General features: G+C 44.5%; 1 protein-coding gene across 6 annotated transcripts in view; it reads right to left on the minus strand.

Annotated features, from left to right (window-relative positions):
- ATG13 (autophagy related 13) overlaps positions 1-14,029 on the minus strand; it is a 61,229-nt gene that overhangs the window by 37,028 nt on the left and 10,172 nt on the right. For 2 of the 6 annotated variants that reach the window (XM_025357215.1, XM_025357213.1), the window contains exon 2: positions 8,327-8,382. The exons of 3 other annotated variants lie outside the window; for them this stretch is intronic. The gene's annotated coding sequence lies outside the window, so the exon portion shown is untranslated. Of the gene's footprint in view, positions 1-8,326; positions 8,521-14,029 lie in introns of all 6 variants that reach the window. One more of the 6 variants, XM_025357211.1, reaches the window with a different exon arrangement.

Here is a 14,029-nt window from a genome sequence, read left to right on the forward strand (position 1 = left end):
CAGCCTGGGCGACAGAGCGAGACTCCGTCTCAAAACAAAAAGACCCCCACAGAGAAACCAAACCAGCGTTAAGAATATAGCTTCTTCACCTCTCTGTGCCATGACTTTACCCGGCATACTCTGACCAATCAATGATCTCCACACTTCAGACCACTTCCAAACTCTTAAATTCAAACTCTACCCCCAAACTCCCCGGGGAGGCGGATTTGAGGGTTCCCCGTTTCCTCTTTGGGCAGCCCTACAATTAAACCTCTTTCTCTGTTGCAATCCAGTGTCTCGGCATACTCGCTGCACAAAATGAACAATGGACCTATAACAGTTACAGCTGGACAATATATATATAAAGACAGAATTCTGACCCACAACCTGAAGCAACCTGCACAAGAAGCCAACCTACTATCTACACTAATGAGTCAATGAAGTCAGACTATCTCTAGCAACAAGTCCAGGAAGCCAACAATAACCACTATAACAATAGGCTCAATTCACAACAGCCAAGATATAGAATCACCCTAAATGTCTAACAACGAAGATAAGGACAATGTGGAAGCCGGGCGTGGTGGCTCACGCCTATAATCCCAGCACTTTGGGAGGCCAAGGCAGGCGGATCATGAGGTCAGGAGTTAGAGATCAGCCTGGCCAACACAGTAAAATCCCTTCTCTACTAAAAATACAAAAAATTAGCCAGACATGGTGGCGGGACCTGTAGTCCCAGCTACTCGGGAGGCCGAGGCAGGAGAATCACTTGAACCCAGGAGGCAGTGGTTACAGTGAGCCGAGATCGCACCACTGCACTCCAGCCAGAGCAACAGAGTGAGACTCCTTCTCAAAAAAAAAAAAAAAAAAAATTAGCCGACTGTGGTGGCACACACCTGTAGACAAGGCTACTTGGAAGGCTGAGGCAGGAGAATGGCTTGAACTCAGGAGGCGGAGGTTGCAGTGAGCCAATACCACAACATTGCACTCTAGCCTGGGTGACAGAGTGAAACTCTGTCTCAAAAAAAAAAAAAAAAAAAAAAGTGGAATATATATATCATGGAAATTACCAACAGAAAAAGAGTAAAATCCTGTCATTTGCAGCAACATGAATGAACCTGGAGAGCATTATGTTAAGTGAAATAAGCTAAGCATGGAAAGACAAATGCTGCATGATCTCACTCATGTGGAATCTAAGATGTTGTTACTAAAGTAGTAGAGAGTAGAATAGGAGTTACCAGAGGATAGGGAAGTAGGGCGCAGAATGACGGCGAGAAATTTGTCAACAGGTACAAGGCCACAGTTAGAGAGGAAGACTAAGTTCCGATGTTCTATATCATAGCTGAATGACTAGAGTTAACAATAATGTATATTTCAAAATACCAAAAGAGAGGTTTTTTTGTTTTGTTTTGTTTTTTGAGACAGAGTCTCGCTCTGTCACCCAGGCTGGAGTGCAATGGTGCGATATTGGCTTACTGCAACCTCCGACTCCTGGGTTCAAGCGATTCTGGTGCCTTAGCCTCCCTGAGTAGCTGGGATTACAGGCTTGCGCCATCTTGCCCAGTTGATTTTTGTATTTTTAGTAGAGACAGGGTTATGCCACATTGGCCAGGCTGGTTTTGAACTCCTGGACTCAAGCAATTCACCTGCCTCAGCCTCCCAAAGTGCTGGGATTACAGATATGAGCCACCTCGCCCATCCAAAAAGAGAGGTTTTTAAATGTTCTCATCACAAAGAAACAATAAATGTTTAAGGTGATGAATATGCTAATTATCCTGAATAGGTCACAATACAATTTAGATATGCATCAAAACATGAACCCCATAAATATGTATAATTATTATGTATCAATCATAAATTAAAAATGAAAACAAAAAACCACTAGCCCAAAAGAGCTAGGACTTAATACCCTACTATTTTGGTCCCCATGGCCTCCAACTTAGGACCAACTGAAGAAAGCCAAATACGCACCTCCTAACCAATCACACAGGATGCTCTGCTTCTAGTCAGGCTGCCTCTGGCTGCCCTATGCCAGGAGCCTCCAATTAGGGCAAACCTGAAACCTTCCCCTTTCCCCTCCAACTATAAAGCTTTCCCATTCCTCTGTCCGCTTCTGAGTCTCTGCCAAATGCAAATGGTAACAGCTGACTCTTTTGCTCTGAACAGCCTTTGCTTGTTCTCATCTGGGTGCTCTTTATTTCCATATTAAAAATAGCTTTGATGCACTTTGGGAAGCTGAGGCAGGCAGATCACTTGAGATCAGGAATTTGAGACTATCCTGGCCAACATGGCGAAACCCTGTCTCTACCAAAAAATACAAAAATTAGCCAGGCGTGGTCGTGCATGCCTCTAATCCCAGCTGCTTGGGAGGCTTAGGCAAGAGAATCACTTGAACCTGGGAAAAACATTATTTTTTTGAACATAAAAAAGTGCTAACCATCAAACGAAAGATTAATCATTAAAATTAAGAGAAAAGAAAATAAATTTTTGCTGATCTGCAAATCATGAAGATATTCTCCTATATTTTCTCATAGAAACGTTTTGTTTTATTGCACCACTGCATCCCATCCTGGGCAGCAGAGTGAGACTCCATCTCAAAATAGATAAATAAAAATAGCTGAGTTGTAGCTCTCAACAAACAGTATGTTGAAAGTATACAATTTAATACGATTTAACATACTTATGTACGGTAAAACCATCACCAAAAACAAAATAGTGAACCCCAATAATTCCCAAAAGTTTCCTCATGCCTCCTTTTAGCCACTCCTTAATACTCCTTATCCTTAGGCAACCACTGATCCTTAATCTGCAGTTGGTAGAATTCTTTATCAATGGCTGGACGCGGTGGCTCACGCCTGTAATCCCAGAACTTTGGGAGGCCGAGGCAGGCTGATCACAAGGTCAAGAGATCAAGACTAGGCTAGCCAACATGGTGAAACGCTGTCTCTACTAAAAATACAAAAATTAGCTGGGTGTGTTGGTGCATGCTTATTGTCCCAGCTACTCAGGAGGCTGAGTCAGGAGGATTGCCTGAACCTGGGAGGCGGAGGTTGCAGTGAGCTGAGATCATGCCACTGTACTCCAGCCTGGGCGACAGACTCCGTCTCAAAAAAAAAAAGAAAAAAAAAAGAAAAGAAAAGAAAACTAAACTAAATTAAAAGAAAAAAAGAATCCAATCCCAGCACTTTGGGAGGCTGAGGCGGGTGGATCACAAGATCAGATCGAGACCATACTGGCCAACATGGTGAAACCCCGTCTCCACTAAAAATAAAAAAAAAAATTAGCTGGGTGTGGTGGCACATGCCTGTAATCCCAGCTACTCAGGAGGCTGAGGCAGGAGAATCTCTTGAACCTGGGGGGTGGAGACTGCAGTGAGCCGAGATTGCGCCGCCGCACTCCAGCCTAGCGATAGAGCGAGACTCTGTCTCAAAATAAAATAAAATAAAATAAAATTAAATTAAATTAAAAAATAAATAAATTCCAGGCAAAGTCAGCTGAGAAAATAGGTTAAGTGATTTCAAAAAGGTGATCAGAGGCCTGCTGACACTTTCAGCAAAGAGTCTAGTCACTGAAAGTGGCAAATGGTGATCCTGTACCAAAGTCCAGGATTCCAAAATTCAGGCTTAGGAAACTAAAAAATTTCTTTCATTTATTTGTGGTCTTAATGAAGTAAAAGAAACTAATTTTATTAATTCAATCAAGGTTTTGGGGACAACACAAATTACAAGAGACTGTTTATATAGCACATATATATATATTTTTGAAACAGGGTCTCACACTGTTGCCGGGGCTGGAGTATAGTGGCACAATCATAGCTCACTGTAACCTGGAACTCCTGGTCTCAAGCAAGCCTCCTATCTAAGCCTCTCAATAAACTCCCACCACCACGCGCAGCTAATTAAAAAAAATTTTTGGCCAGGCATGGTGGCTCACACCTGTAATCACAACACTTTGGGAGGCAGAGGTGGGCAGATCACCTAAGGTCAGTAATTCAAGACCAGCCTGACCAACATGGCGAAACCCCGTCTCTATTAAAAATACAAAATTAGGCCGGGCGCGGTGGCTCAAGCCTGTAATCCCAGCACTTTGGGAGGCCGAGACGGGTGGATCACGAGGTCAGGAGATCGAGACCATCCTGGCTAACACGGTGAAACCCCGTCTCTACTAAAAAATACAAAAAACTAGCCGGGCGTGGTGGCGGGTGCCTGTAGTCCCAGCTACTTGGGAGGCTGAGGCAGGAGAATGGCGTGAACCCGGGAGGCGGAGCTTGCAGTGAGCTGAGATCCGGCCATTGCACTCCAGCCTGGGCAGCAGAGCAAGACTCCGTCTCAAAAAAAAAAAAAAAAAAAAATTAGCTGGGCGTGGGCACAGTGGCAGGTGACTGTAATCCCAGCTACTCAGGAGGCTGAGGCACGAGAATCACTTGAATACAGGAGATGGAGGTTGCAGTGAGCCAAGATTGCACCACTGCACTCCAGCCTAGGCAACAAAAGCAAAACTCAGTCTCTAAAAAAATAAATAAAATAAAATTTTGGGGGGCTGGGTGCAGTGGCTTAGGCCTGTAATCCCAGCACTTTGGGAGGCTGAGGTTGGTGGATCATGAGGTCAGGAGTTCTAGACCAGCCTGACCAACATGGTGAAGCCTCATCTCCACTAAAAAGTACAAAAATTAGCCAGGCATGGTGGCAGGCGCCTTTAATCCCAGCTACTCGGGAAGCTGAGGCAGAATAGCTTGAACCCAAGAGGTGGAGGTTGCAGCGAGCCGAGATCCCACCCTTGCACTCCAGCCTGGGCGACAGAGCAAGACCCTGTCACCAAAAAAAAAAAATTTTTTTTTTTTGGTGACAGGGTCTTGCTCTGTCGCCCAGGCTGGTCTCAAACTGCTCGCCTCAAGTGATCCTCTCACCCCCACCTCCCAAAGCACTGGGATTACAGTTGTGAGCCACTGTGCTAGGCCCATGATTCCAATTTTTGAGAAAGTAGAGAGAAAAAGATGTGTCAAGTATAAGGATGTTATCTTTCCTAAAAACATACTGTTTTGGGAAGTAAAATAGTACCAGATGGTTACCTGGTATCACCCCACACTATAAACTTCACATATCATTCTCTACCACAGGGGCAAATGGTTTGGTGGTTCTATTGCCAAAAGTCTATAGAGGCACCTGACAACGTATGTATTTGACTTTCTTCTCTTCAGACTTTGCAGACTACTTACTGCCACAATTCTTGTTATGGCCAAAATGACTGTCTACATTAAGGGCGGAGACTCCTTGATAGTATAGGTTTTAAGGCCACACATCAGCTGCTAGGAGACTAAGCCAAAGAAAAAGAGCTTTTAGGTTACCACTTACTTCAAATCAAGGCCACTTTACCTTTGAGCATTCTAGTCTCTCATTTACTGTGCAACTTTTCTGCAAGTTCTTCAAATTTCTTGCCTCTTTCCTGCTAATATGCTGAATATGTAAGTTCCTGTGAGCTGCATACTATCTTGTTATTAAAATTTTCTGTCCTAGGGATATAACCCAATTACTATGTATAATTTCAGGTTTTCACAAAAAAATTTATGTAGTTCCCATTCATGAATAATTGATTAAATGTATCATGTCACTATTTCTTTTTTTTTTTTTTTTTTTGAGACGGAGTCTCACTCTGTCGCCCGGGCTGGAGTACAGTGGCCGGATCTCAGCTCACTGCAAGTTCCGCCTCCCGGGTTTACACCATTCTCCTGCCTCAGCCTCCCGAGTAGCTGGAACTACAGGCGCCCGCCACCTCGCCCGGCTAGTTTTTTGTATTTTTTTTAGTAGAGACGGGGTTTCACTGTGTTAGCCAGGATGGTCTCGATCTCCTGGCCTCGTGATCCGCCTGTCTCGGCCTCCCAAAGTGCTGGGATTACAGGCTTGAGCCACTGCGCCCGGCCCATGTCACTGTTTCTAAAATGCCTTCATCAGTTAAAAAAAAAATTATACTCTATAATGTTCCCACAAATATTGCTATCCCTTTAAACTTCATCTACACTTATTGTCCCATGACTTGATACAGGTTTTCTTGTCTTAGAAGTAATCTCATTTAATTAAGACCTTTCTTCATGACAAGACAGTTGAGTAATAACAAAAACTATTTATTGGACTTTAAATAGCAATTTCAATTTTGCAACATCTCTGCACATCACTTTTGCAAATAGAAATTGCTAACAAATAACACTTTGAGGTTCCCAAAGTGTAAGAGAACATGTATAGACTTGTATCAGATTAAATGCTTTTTTGTTTTTGTTTTGAGACAAGGTCTTGTTCTGTCATCCAGGCTGGAGTGCAGTGGTACCATCAAAACTCACTGCAAGCCTGGACCTCCTGGGCCCAAGTGATCCTCCCATCTCAGCCTCTCGAGTAGCTGAGACCACAGGTATGTGTCACTACACCCAGCTAATTTTTTAATTTTTTGCAGAAACCTGGGGGGTGGGTCGGGTGTCTCCGTTTGTTCCCCATGCTGCTCTCGAACTCCTGGTCTCAAATGATCCTCTCACCTCAGCCTCCCAAAGTGCTGGGATTAGAGTTGTGAGCCATGGCACCCAGACCAGACTAAATGTTTTTGAACAATTACCAAAAAAACAAATTATCCCATTGTTAGGTAATGCCTATAGATAATCACTGACTTCCAAATGCTGGACAGAAGATTCTATCACACTACTTAAGTGCAAAAGGTAATAATAAACGAATGGAAAACATTTAACTGGATAAACAGGTTCTCTACATCTTTTTTTTTTTTTTTTTTTTTGAGACGGAGTCTTGCTCTGTGCCCCAGGCTGGAGTGCAGTGGCGCGATCTCGGCTCACTGCAAGCTCCGCCCCCCCGGGTTCACGCCATTCTCCTGCCTCAGCCTCCCAAGTAGCTGGGACTACAGGCGCCCACCACCTCGCCCGGCTAATTTTCTTGTATTTTTAGTAGAGACGGGGTTTCACGGTGTTAGCCAGGATGGTCTCGATCTCCTGACCTCGTGATCCACCCGTCTCGGCCTCCCAAAGTGCTGGGATTACAGGCTTGAGCCACCGCGCCCGGCCGGTTCTCTACATCTTTTACTTACTTTTGTACTGAAATTCTAATTTTAAATAAAGAAATAGGCCAGCCTGGTGGTTCAAGCCTAAAATCCCAGCACTGTGGAAGCCCGAGGTGGACAGATTGCTTGAGCCAGGAGTTTGAAACTACAGTGAGCTATGATTGCACCACTGCACTCCAAATTAGGTAACAGAGTGAGACCCTGTCATTCATTAATTTATACTTACATACATACGTACAGAGTTCTACTTAAACAGGCAGATAAAAAAGACATATTTAAACTATCTTCCTAATCCTCAATTAAAAGCACAGACATAAAAAAGCTATAAATAAAGCCCAAAGACAGTAGAAGAAATAACAAATCAAAGATGTCAACGAACTATTGGAAAATAAAAAGTGAACAGGCTGGGCATGGTGGCTTACACACGTAATCCCAACAATTTGGAAGGCCAAGGTGGGATGACCTCTTGAGCCTAGGAGTTTGAGATCAGCCTGGACAACATGGAGAGACTGTCTCTACAAAAAAAAAAAAAAATTAGCCAAGTGTGGTGGCATGCACCTGTGGTCCCAGCTACTTGGGAGGCCAAGGCAGGAGAATCACTTGAGCCCAAGAGTTCAAGACCAGCCAGGGAACATAGTGACACCTTGTTTCTGCAAAAAAAGTAAGTAGCCGGGCATGGTGGCGTGCACCTGTAGTGCCAGCTACTGGGGAGGCGCTGAGGTAGGCAGACTGCTTAAGCTGGAAGGTCAAGGCTGCAGTGAGCTGTGATTGCACCACTCCACTGCACTCTCGTCTGGGTGACAGAGTGAGACCCTGTCTCAAAAAAAAAAAAGAGCCTCTAATTTCTTGCCAGGGCCAAGCATAAGTCTACCTATCAGCTTTCTGGGTGCAGCAAGCAGAATGAGAAATCAGGTAAATTGATTTTACCGTATTTGTCTCCATTTGGCCTTTGTAACTGGTCCACTCACTCACCACGAAACACACAAGCGGTGTTTGTTATTCTGAATCTGGAGCCTTCCCTGAACCTCAGCTACCGAGAACCTCCAGTCTGGAACCATTACAGGGTTCTTAGTTCAAATCAGTTCACTTCCTGTTCCAACTTCATTTCACTCTTAGGCTGCTGCTGCTTCTGCATTGTTAAAACAGTTAAAATTCCTCCTCTAGGTTTCCTTCTCCCAAAAACGTAGAGAATCTCTCCTTCTCTACTTTTCCCATTCTATTCTTGCATGTTTATATCCATTTTACTCCTTTACTATAATTTTATATGGCTTAAAAAGAAGTGGGGCCTGGTGGCACATACCTGTAGTCCCAGCTACTCAGGAGGTTGAGGCAGGAGAATCACTTGAGTCCAAGATGCTGTAGAGAAATATGATCATGCCTGTGAATATCACTGCACAACAGCCTGGGCAACAGAGCAAGACCGCATCTCTTTAAACAGAAATTTGTGCCATATCCAATTCTGCCTGTTACTTAGTATCTTTGGGATGACAGAGCCTTAGGAGACCAAAAATAAAATAAACAAAACAGAACAGATATATGTAGTCACCCTGTCATGTTTAACCAGAAATTTGTAATCAGTCGAAAGTTCCTGATATTACGGAGCTTGTATTCTAACAAGGAGGAAACTGACAATAAAAATAATTAAAATATGTTTGAAAGTAGTAAGTGCTTATTAAGATTAAGCAGGGTTGGCCAGGCGCAGTGGCTCATGTCTGTATTCCCAGCACTTTGGGAGGCCAAGGCGGGTGGATCACCTGAGGTCAGGAGTTCGAGACCAGCGTGACCAACATGGAGAAACTCTGTTTCTACTAAAAATACAAAAATTAGCCGGGTGTGATGGCGGGCTCCTGGAATCCCAGCTACCTGGGAAGCTGAGGCAGGAGAATGGCTTCAACCCGGGAAGCAGAGGTTGCAGTGAGCAGAGATTGTGCCATTGCACTCCAGCCTGGCAATAAGACCGAGACTCTATCTTGAAAAAAAAGAAAACAAAAAACCTCTTTATGAACACAAACAGATGAATCTCACATAATACAAAGTGAAAGCAGACACAAAAACACACACTATGAGTGTGACTGCATCTATACCATGCTCTAGAAAAGGTAAATGTAGTCTCTTGTGATAGAAAACAGATCAGTATCAGACAGGTGCAGTGGTTCACACCTGTAATCCCAGCACTCTGGAAGGCTTAGGTGGGTGGGGCACCTGAAGTCAGGAATTCAAGACCAGCCTAGCCCACATGGTGAAACCCCCTCTCTACTAAAAATACAAAACTTAGCCAGGCATGGTGGCACACATCTGTAGTCCCAGCTGCTTGGAAGGCTGAGGTAGGAGGCTCTCTTGAGCCCAGGAGGAGGAGGTTGTAGTGAGCCAAGATCACGTCACTGCACAGACACTATAGCCTGGGTAACAGAGCGAGACTCTGCCTCCAAAAAAAAGAAAAGAAAACATCAGTATTACTTGGGGCTGGGAGTGGGGGCAGAAATGGAAGGGAGAAAGTTCTACTGATAGGAATTTCCATGTTTTGATTGTGGTGGTGATTATAAGACTTCCACATTTGCCAAAACTTGTCAAACTGTAAATTTATAATGGATATAATTTATTGTATGTCAGTTACACCTCAATCAAGTAGATTTTTAAAAAGGATTGCTCAGGTTGCTGTGTAGAGAACAGACTGTTAGATGTATATGGAACTAATCTAATATTAACAATGAACAGTTAACCAATTAATATTTCCTTGATTCTAAAAATGAATCCTAAATTCAGTTTTTCTGAGTAACAGTTCCTGGCAAATTAACAACATTGCTTTCACATTTGTATAATGCCTACTTCTACTTACACAAAGTCTATAAGCAGTAACCTCAAAACTATTACAGAAATAATAGAATGTTTTGCCTGCGATTAAAAAAAAAAACAAGGCCGGGCGCAGTGGCTCACGCCTGTAATCCCAGCACTTTGGGAGGCCGAGGCGGGCGGATCACGAGGTCAGGAGATCGAGACCATCCTGGCGAATACAGTGAAACCCTGTCTCTACTAAAACTACAAAAAAAAAAAAACACACATTAGCCGGGCATGGTGGTGGGCGCCTGTAGTCCCAGCTACTCGGTAGGCTGAGGCAGGAGAATGGTGTGAACCCGGGAGGCAGAGCTTGCAGTGAGCCGAGATTGTGGCACTGCACTCCAGCCTGGGCAACAGAGCGAGACTCTGTCTCAAAAAACAAACAAACAAACAAACAAACAACTTCCTGACAAATACTTAACACTCTGGGAATTTAAAATGCAGGGTTTTGTTTTTGGGTTTTTTTTTGAGACAGAGTCTCACTCTGTCGCCAAGGCTGGTGTGCAGTGGTGCGATCTCACTGCAATCTCCACCTGCCAGGTTCAGGTGATTCTCCTGCCTCAGCCTCCTGAGTAGCTGAGACCAGAGGCACACGCCACCATGCCAGCTTATTTTTGTATTTTTAATGGAGATGGGGTTTCACCATGTTGGCCAAGCTGATCTAGAACTCCTGACCTCAGGTGATCTGCCCACCTTGGTCTTCCAAATGCTGGGATTACAGGCATGAGCTACTAGGCCTGGCCAAAATGCTTTCTTTTTCCTGCCTTTTTTTGCTTTTGTTTTTGTTTTTGAGACAAGGTCTCAATCCTTTGTTCAGGCTGGAGTGCAGTGGCTCGATCACTACTCACTGCAGCCTCAACCTGCCGGACTCAGGTGATTCTCCCACTTCAGCCTCTGGAGTAGCTGGGACTACTAGCATGCCACCACACCCAGCTAATTTTTTGTATTTTTTTGTAGACATGGGGCTTTGCTTTGTTGCCCAGGCTGGTTGTGAACTCCTGGGCTCAAGCAACCTCCCATCTCAGTCTCCCAAACTGCTGGGGATTGCAGGCATGAGCCACTGTACTTGGCCTTAAAAATGTTTTTAAAGGCCGGCGTGGTGGCTCACGCCTGTAATCCCAGCACTTTGGGAGGCCGAGGCAGGCGGATCACGAGGTCTGAAGATCGAGACCATCCTGGCTAACATGGCGAAACCCCGACTCTGCTAAAAATACAAAAAATTAGCCGGACATAGTGGCGGTCGCCTGTAGTCCCAGCTACTCGGGAGGCTGAGGCAGGAGAATGGCGTGAACCTGGGAGGCAGAGCTTGCAGTGAGCCGAGATCGCGCCACTGCACTCCAGCCTGGGCGAAAGAGCCAGACTCCGTCTCAAAAAAAAAAAAAAAAGCTTTTAAATTCAGGCTGGAAATGGTGGCTCACGCCTGTAATGCCAGCGCTTTGGTAGGCTGAGGCAGGCAGATCACCTAAGGTCAGGAGTTCGAGACCGGCCTGACGAACATGGAGAAAACCCATCTCTACTAAAAATCAAAAAAAAAAAAAAAAAAATTAGCTGTGCATGGTGGCACATGCCTGTAATCTCAGCTACTTGGGAGGCTGAGGCAGGAGAATCGCTTGAAGTCAGGAGGCGGAGGTCATGATGAGCCGAGATCGCGCCATTGCACTCCAGCCTGGGCAACAAGAGCAAAACTCCTTCTCAAAAAAAAAAAAAGCTTCTAAACTCATGTTTATCATGTCAGAACATGTAGGTTTTGAAAGCATTAAAATTAAGTTTATAATTTTACATTTCTCGATTTATTTATTTTTTGAGACAGAGTCTTGCTCTGTCACCCTGGATGGAGTGCAGTGGTGAGATCTCAGCTCACTGCAACCTCTGCCTCCCAAGTTCGTGATTCTCTGGCCTCAGCCTCCCAAGTAGCTGGGATTATGGGCACCCGCCATCATGCCTGGCTAATTTTTGTAGAGACGGAATTTCATCATGTGAGCCGAGATCGTGCCACTGCACTCTAGCCTGGGTGACAGAGCCAGACTCCGTCTCCAAAAAAAAAAAAAAAAAAAAAAAAAAAAAAGATCACCTCAGGTGATCTTCCCACTGCGGCCTCCCACAGTGCTGGGATCACAGGCATGAGCCACCACGCCTGGCCCGGGCTAATTTTCTTATTTTTAGTAGAGATGAGGTTTTGCCATGTTGGCTAGGCTGGTCTCGAACTCCTGGCCTCAAGTGATCCATCCGCCTCGGATTCCGACAGTGCTGGGATTACACGATTACCGCACCCAGTCTTATTTCTTAAGCTAACAGTGGAAGAGCAGATACAATCCTTTCCTGACATAGTCCTTTTTTTCTATAGCAAACGTTCACATCTTCCTCCTAACACTTTGGCTTCAAAGGTAACTGTGCAATAAATGAAGATGGGAAAACACTTCTTTATAGTATAATGCAATAAATAAATGTAAGAAGAATAGCAGACTTAGAAAATGACAATTTTGTAACCATTATAGGAATAACTGGGTTAAGCAAGTCACCAAGGAACGCTAAAATTTCTGGGTGAAACTTTACTTATAAATGAGATATTTACACAATCTATGGGAACACAGATCACTACTTATCAATTACAAAGAGAAACCTGGTGGATACAATCTTAACAAAGTCGTCAAAGATAATATACTGATACTGGGGCTCAGAAATCAATACCCAGGCAGGGCGTGTAGTTCATGCCTGTAATACCAGCACTTTGGGAGGCCGAGGCGGGTGGATCACCTGAAGTCAGAAGTTTGACATCAGCCTGGCCAACATGGTGAAACCCAGTCTCTACTTAAAAAATAAGCCAGGCATGGTGGTACATGGAGGCTGAGGCAGGAGAATCACTTGAATCCAGGAGGTGGAGGTTGCAGTGAGCTGAGGTTGCGCCACTGCACTCCAGCCTGGGCAACAAGAGCAAAACTCTTGTCTCAAAAAACAAAAGAAATCAATACCCCCAAATATGGCTATGCTCAACCAAAGAAACCTCAAGGTATCTCTGATACCTCACTCCATCCACACACCTTCTCTTCCAAAGCATACAGTAGCTTAAATTCCTTTATGCGCCTAAAATACAGACCCACCCAAAGGAACAACTGTTTTTCTTCTGTACGCTGTAACACCAAGAATGTAACCACACCTAAATGGACTCTTTTACAAGATAATGTACGAGTTAATCTCTGTTCCCTGATCCATGCATTCTCTCTAGTAATCCCCTCAGCAGAATTCCTCTTCTCTAGGTTTCCATAACTTGTTTTTTTTTTTTTTTTTTTTTTTTTTTTTTTTTTTTTTTTTTTGAGACGGAGTCTCGCTCTGTAGCCCAGGCTGGAGTGCAGTGGCCGGATCTCAGCTCACTGCAAGCTCCGCCTCCCGGGTTCACGCCATTCTCCTGCCTCAGCCTCCCGAGTAGCTGGGACTACAGGCGCCCGCCACCTCGCCCGGCTATTTTTTTTGTATTTCTTAGTAGAGACGGGGTTTCACCGTGTTAGCCAGGATGGTCTCGATCTCCTGACCTCGTGATCCGCCCATCTCGGCCTCCCAAAGTGCTGGGATTACAGGCTTGAGCCACCGCGCCCGGCCGGTTTCCATAACTTGTTTTGCCAGAATGGTATATAACCTTCCGAACCACCTGGGGGGATAGGCAATCACTCTGTGATAAATTTGTATGCTTTGGACAGCTCAGTGACTCACGCCTATAATCTCAATACTTTAGGACCCCGAGGCAGGAGGATAGCTTGAGCTTAGGAATTCAAGAACAGGCTGGGTAACATTTATCTACAAAAATACAAAAAATTGGCTGGGTGTGGTGATGCTCGCCTATAGTCCCAGCTACTCAGGAGGCTGATGTGGGAGGATCACTTGAACCCAGGAGGTTATGGCTGCAGTGAGCTGTGATCATGTCACTGCACTCTAGCCTGGGTGACAAAGCAAAACCCTGTATCAAAAGGAAAGAAAGGAAAGAAAGGAAGAAAGCAAGCAAGCAAGAAAGAGGAAGCTATAGCAAAAGTACCCTAGGGAAAAAAAAATCTGTATGCCTTTTTTTCCAATTCACATGCCTTTTGTGAGTTGGTTTTTATTTTTATTTTTTTTAGTAGCAACACGATCTTGTATGTTGTCCAGGCTGGTCTGGAACTCCTGGCTTCAAGTGATCCTC

This window comes from Theropithecus gelada, chromosome 14, assembly GCF_003255815.1.
Source record: "Theropithecus gelada isolate Dixy chromosome 14, Tgel_1.0, whole genome shotgun sequence".
NCBI lineage: Eukaryota > Metazoa > Chordata > Mammalia > Primates > Cercopithecidae > Theropithecus > Theropithecus gelada.